Source organism: Metopolophium dirhodum, chromosome 9 (assembly GCF_019925205.1).
Source record: "Metopolophium dirhodum isolate CAU chromosome 9, ASM1992520v1, whole genome shotgun sequence".
In the NCBI taxonomy this organism is placed as follows: Eukaryota; Metazoa; Arthropoda; class Insecta; order Hemiptera; family Aphididae; genus Metopolophium; species Metopolophium dirhodum.
This window is the reverse complement of record NC_083568.1, coordinates 17,601,852-17,609,502: the sequence shown is the minus strand read 5'-3', so window position 1 is coordinate 17,609,502 and position 7,651 is coordinate 17,601,852.

The following is a 7,651-nucleotide window of genomic DNA, read 5'->3' as shown; positions in this document are numbered from 1 at the left end:
GATGTAGGTACCTGCTTTCAATTTATGAAGCTTTCTATAGAGTGTGGTTATAAACTCTGTTGACTTTAGCCTCGCTTTTAGCTTTTTTTTTATAGGTACTCGGGTAGGTACTTCATTAGTAAAGACACAAATATAAATATAAACAGAAATCCAAATTAAATATTAAATACTCATGTACCTACAGGTTACAATCAATGTCGGCCTAGCCAATGGTCGTTGGGTTACTTTTGAAAGTTTTCTTGAATAATATTATGCTTAAAGCTTATGGATTTGTCTTAAAAGTTAAAATTCTATAGTAAAAAAATGTCAAGTAAATTTTTTTGGGGCCTTTGTATTTCATTATGATGCCTTTAAAAAACTGATCCATGGGCTTTTGGTGATACAATCAACAATGTATTTTACTGTTGTCTATAATATATTTTGTTCTAGCACAATATACCTATAGAATGGCTAGGTACCCATATACTTAATGTAACACTAAAGGACTAATTGTAAAATAAAACTAAAAAAAATATTTTTTTATACCTAATATAAGTAAAACATTTACCTAAATAAATATTAAAACTAATAGGTAAAAGGTACTACCTACCAGTGTTTCTTTGTTTTATTTAAAAATTATATTCTTTAGAATAACTGATCAGAGTTTTTACACTTGATAGGTTAAACAGGGGGGGGTTGGTTGAAAATCTGATTTAAGAGTATGTACCTAGGTATCTTCTTAAGTATATATTTTTTATTATTAGACACAACTTTAAATCAGTTAATATTGATTAATCATTTTATATTTTACTATGTAGGTTGTGACCTAGAGAAAATATACACTATATATTTGTAGGTACTTTAGAATAATCAAAACAAATTACCTACCTAATCATTTAATAATGCATTAATATGAAAATGATCTAGATTTAGTACATATTATACGTTTTTAATCAATAACTGAAGATTAAAAATAATTAATTTTAGATCAACTTACTATAATTTGGGGAATTTCAAAAAAATCATTAAATATATTAAGATCCCTAAAATATTTTTATTTTTAAATGCAGGTATACAATAGCGTCAGATGCGAATGCATTTTTTAGATCAATACAAAATTATATATTATATTATAAGTACTTACATATGTACGAGCATATGTATATATAACTGCAATATACCTACTTGTTTTACTGTACCAAATATGAATATTCAATTATATAAATCAAAAATTCTGATTAGATACCTACTAGCTGTTTACAATCTGTAATTGGACCAAATGCAAGTATATTTTATCTCTTATATATTGCTATAAAAATATAGTAAATAATAATAATAGTTATGTACCTACTTAATATCTATTACTTTATATTCTTATTATATTCTATTATAAATAAGGATCTAATATTCTTTCAGCATAAGTATGTGCATAAGTCTGTTGATTGAAACAAATATAGATAATACAATATATTGTAATAATAAAAAAATAATATTGTACTTAACTATTAAACTACTAACCTATTACATATTTATAATTATGAGTTAGTTATGTTATATATCTACTTATTAACTTAAATATATAAAGTTATAACCCCCATTATAACTTAATACATATTAGCTCTGTAGCTAATATATACTATCATATAAATCATAGAATAGAAACCTAAATGTATTAACTATTCATTTGTTATTGTCTTATTGAGTACTTACATTACATAGATATCGACAACATGCTTTCACAAAATCCTAAAATGTATGATTTATATTAAATAAACTAGTTTTGTCACAGTTCACTGGAATTTGTTGATATAAAAACGTGTTTTATAAATGTATTTGTAACTACTTTTTGAGATATTATGTACCCAATTTTCTAATGCACAATTAAAACAATCAAATTTCAAAGAGAATTATTATCATTTCTCAATTGTATTAACTGAGATATTTATGAGGGTATTTAAGTTGAACTTCCAATTTTAGTTACTAAACTATTAAGCCTTAACTAAGGCTATTTGATTATATATAGGTCATTTTAATTTTTCCGTTTTCTAGGATTCTTTGTTTTTTTTAACAAATTTCAGAATTTTTCTTCTTTATGGTAAAATGTAATTTTTTGGCATAGGTATTACCCTGGTATTTTTATAAAATACATATTTTTGTATCAAGCCAATGTTTATTTTTAAATGTGAACTTGAAACCAAATGAATTTATTTACTAGGTAAATTTAAATACATTTTTATTTACCTATTCTTTAAGAAAATAATGGTAGGCACTTAATGAGTTTTAAAATTATGGTTTTTGTTTGTGATTTTCATCTGCTTTTAGTGTAGTAAAAATTATTTAATCATCAACTTTGATAATGTCTGGGTTGCTGAGATGGTTTCTGGTTGTAAATTTTATTTAGTTAATTTTTGGGGTGGGTGGGGTTGGGAATAAAGGTAAAAAAAATGCCTGAAGAAGTCCTTCTGTTCTCTACTAGGTGTCCATTGTATCTCGTCATTGAATAGGTCACTGTGTAATGAATATGTTGAATTTGAATTCAAATTAGTAGCTGTTATTATAACTTAGTAAACATAATCTTAATACCATCGAACGTCATGAATAGTTTCGAGGTATAATTAGCTTAAAATTAATCTAAATAGTCATTATAGTATATAATATGTAATGTTGAAAAGTTTCAATAAGTATCCCATATCATAAAAAATTTAACTTAAAATATTATAAAGAAAAATATTGCATTATGTGTTTTTGATATTTTGACATTTTGTAGGTTATCAGAAAAATTTAACCTAACTCAATTTTATATTTTTTTACTATTTACACAACATAATATACAAATTTTTGTGATTTTTACGAATTTTGTTAAAAACTTGAACATCAAACGTGATTTTAAAAAAATACGCCTTTGTGTTTTCGTTGTTTTAAATTACTATATGAACAATTATGAGAAACTTGTATTACATTATCAAGCTATTTTACTAACAAAAATCGTATAATACATGCCTAAATAAAAAAAAAAAGTTGAAAATGTGAAATGTTAATATGTATTTAGCATAAAAGCTGAGTGACTTCCTCTGTTTTTTATTTTAGGTGTAAGTATTATGTTTTAAATTTATAAACTCTACGTAGAACACAGTTTAAATATTTATGTACTTAATATATATTTTAATTGGTAAACTTATAGTCTGGTCATTTTTGAATTGACAAGTTAGGTACTTATAAGTTATAACTTGTAATCTACCCTTCATTATCGTAAAATAATTGCTACAAAGACTATTACATTGCATAATAATCTTTGATATTGTACAGTTTTCCTTTGGAAAAAAAAACTCTTAGTAACACGGTTGAAAAATTTTAAATAATTATATCAGCCACGGTCAGAAATTCGTCTCAATTTAGATTCTGAGCGATGAATGTAATTATGTATACTATGTATTTATTTTATAGTGTTTATTTTTTTTCAGATCTGTGTTATCTCCTTTTGGAGTAGTATAAATGTTTATAAAAAATAGATTTTCAACTTTGATGGATTCTCGTAGTTTTTTTTTATGAAATTCATTATTTTGTCTTGCATATAGTTTAAAATTATAATTTGCCACTATCTTAAGCTAGTTAATTATTATTGGTTAGTACTTTGATGAACTGATCACTCTGTATACATTACCAACTTATTTTGTTTCCATTGGTGGTATATTATCTATTAAATTTTGCAACTTATTTTCCACTCAATACCACGTATCTATTATTTGTAAATAATAATTTATTAATACCTACTAAAGTGCTAAAAACAAGGCTAAAAAGGTTATGTGGAAAATTATATTTGATATAGCCACATAAATAATTAATAGACAGCCAACTTTACTTATCACGTACGTTCACGTGATTATATTTTAATTGTAATTATTTTACATAATAAAATATTGTCATATCTAAATTATTATAATACATAACCTTAAAAATTGTCAAATACTCGATAATGTATTTATCTACCTTTTACTGTACGCCGTGCCGTCTTTTTGAGGAAAGGCCTCTACCAGATTTATAATATATAGGCGGGCGGTGGGTCATCCAATACTTTATTATCTTTATCAGAATCTTGAATAACTAGTGAATAGACTATGACTGGCGTGGTTTTTTTTTATTGTTAATTAAAGTTTCACTGACATTGTCATCTAAACTTATTCCTAACAGAATACATATTTTTGACATTAGCAAAATAAATAACAATAACAATAATAGTATTATAAGTCAGTAGGCAATCTGTAGGCAATTATGATAATATTACAGTGTCTGGCAATGTACTGTATTTTATCAGAATTTATCTATAACATTATGGTAATAAAAGATACTTTACTTTGTTTTAATGTATTTACAATTAAAAAGATAATAAAATTATCGTGTGGAATAATTGGCTTGGACGCTTGGTAGTATCAGGCAAACCTAACCACCGAAGTACAAAATAAAAATAGACCCTAATATGTTATTTAAACCACCTAAATATATTGTTTACGTGTAACATATTACATATCGGTGACCTACCCCGAAATATTATATTTTAAGTAGGTAAATATGTAAAATAAAGATCGACGCCACTGATCGCATTCATACCTTATATACCTTTACTATAATACTATACCTACCTACATAGGCCGAGATTTATGAGAAATGGGAACGCTATTGCGAATGTTTTATACTATACAGTATACGTATTTATAATTTATTGCCCATAGTGTATTATATTGTAGTTATATTATTCTGTATATTATACTTTATTATCAATAGGCAACGGATGACACAAACCTGTGAACAAGTTCAATACCAGATTGTCCTTTTTAGATGTTAGACTACCGCATTTCCTCGTGCATTAGGATGCCATTGAACTGAATTATCGGAGAAAGTTTTGCAAATAACATTATAAAACTAATCTGCGAGCTATTCTGTGTTACTATACGTACTTATACGTTTTCGTTTTTCCTATTTCTTTGTTATTTTAAATATAATTTTAATATTTTAGAATAAGTATACTTATAAGACTATTAATCTTAATATTATATTAGGCATGTAATAATTGATTATAAACATTAATCTAATATGTATAGGTTGCGTACGTGATTAGCTGATAACTGAACCATTTATAGCCATTTATAACCATTTATAACCATTTATATTAAGGTATAATATATATATATATGTGATATGTATATGCATATATATTATATATACGCAAATTTTAAATGTACTCATTATTATAATATAGGCGGTACTACTGCCACTATATTTCATATGTTACTATTGATATAGTACCTACTTATCTATTAAAAGTAATTTCAAAGTATTTAAACTTACTATACATATTTATTATAATTTAGCTTATATTTTTTGAAATTTTCTTTTAATTTATAAAATAAAAAAAATTGCATGTTTGTGACACGTATTTTATTACATGATAATTTATTAGTAATCAATTATCGCTTAGTTCATGGTTAGGTTTATTCATTTTAATGAAATTAATTATTACGATTATTACATCAAGTCACGCAAATTATATCTAAATATATTTGTAGACGTATCTATATAATAACAATAACTATAATCTATATTTAGACACTTTTGTGATTTTTACTTAACATTTATGAAACAAATTAGTAGGTACCTATTTAATAAATAGGTAAAAATAACAATGCTTAGGTATTTAGGTATATACCCAATATATATATATATATGAATATGATTGTTTATATTATTAATTATTATTATTGGTGTCTTAAAAAGTTCATATTATGTTGACTTATGCGATATGGAACTTTCATTCAAAATATTTCTGATTTACGAAATGCATTATGAAAAATACATTGTTCTGGTTAAACTTCCTGCGTAAATATTTTTAGGAAATAAATTTCTTTTTTTTTTTATAAATAAAATAGGCATAGGAATATTAGGTATAAAAAAGTCTAATGAATATAGTACCTAATAGTGTACCTAACTAATACAAAAATTACAATGATGTACTTATCAAATCATATAGTGTTATAATTATAAACAATATATTGTTATATGTATATAATATATTTATTTATTTAGTTTTTTATCAAAATTCAACTGATTTGATTATACGTCACATGATTCAAGCACTGATTTAAAAAATTAGACTATATATACTCTATCGTCTTTGTGTAACTAAATCAAGGCATAGATGATTTGTATAATATAGTTTGAAATTAATAAATAAGTTAATACTTAATATAAGAATTTATTGTGAGAATGTATTTTAAATTTTTAAGTGTTTATAAATGTCAATTCGTTATTTATTGATTACTAACTTTAAGCGTAAAATAATATTAACTATTTAGTATGTGATATTTTATCGTTTACAAGTGGACAGGTAGTCCTAGTATTTTGTTCCATGATTAATGCCCACGATGTCAATATTATTGATCGATTCGGTTGAAAACGCATTTGTGTTAACTATTAGGTATTAACTATTAATTTTTTTCGGTGGATGCTCATATTTACTACCTAATACAGTTCATACGGTCCTTATAGTATTTAATACCACTAGGTACTATTCATAACAAACATATTACCTATGTATATAAGGTAATTCAACAAGCATTCTTACCTCCGATTTTCCTTTAAATAACCTAATTAATTTAAAATCTGATGTTTAGAGCTCTTAAAAAGGTATACAGTATATTTCAAGCCTAAAGCCCATATATTCAAATACTTTTTTATACCATTTAAGGAGTGTAGTTCTGAGTTTATAACAATTTTCTTTTTTTTAAATGATAATCACCCTTTTTCCTATAGATTGTTCATATTTTGATTCAATAATAAGTTAATATATTCTAATTTTAATATGTAATACTAGCAACACAAAATTAGGTTCGCTAAACTTATATTTTGTAGAGATGTGAGTGCTCATATACCAGGTAAATGTTAGTAAATGGTATGCCAATTTTTTTACCCAAAAAATGTTGTGTGGCTCCTCTAATCAAATGCAATTAAATACGCCTTTCACCAATTGCAAAGAGATATCTTTTTTATCAACTGATGATAAATACCAATACAATAATTATTATACCAATCATATTTTCTATTTTATCGTCAATGTATATACAGTGTCCCGTGAGCCGCTGTAGGGGGATTCGCCGCCTGGACAAAAACTGGTTTTACTTTTTTCCGTTTTACCTATAAACTGAAAAAATCATGAGACTAATGAAACAAAATATTGAAAAATTGAAATTTTCACAAAAATAAACTGTAAAATGGCTTTTTTCATTTGTTTCAAAAATAAAAAAATATTTTTTTAAACTTTTTTATCGAAAAATAAAATAAAATGTTTTAGCATTGTATCTGTGAGTCTAATAAAAAAAAAAAACAGATTTATGATATATTTATTATCTCATTATTCATTATATGATGAGATAAATCGAAACTGTAGAACTATTATTTTTAGAGCGAAAAGTTTTTTTTTTTAAACATACGATTTTGATAATGAAATTGCTATTTAAGTTTCTAAAACGTTCTTATTTGTTTATGCCCTGTGGTATTACATAAAATATATATTATTTAAAATATTCAATGTTTTAGCCTATAATGTTGTAGCCGTTAATAATAGAAATATAAAAAAAAATAAGTAGAGTTGTTGTGAGTGCACACAGTGTATAACTTAATT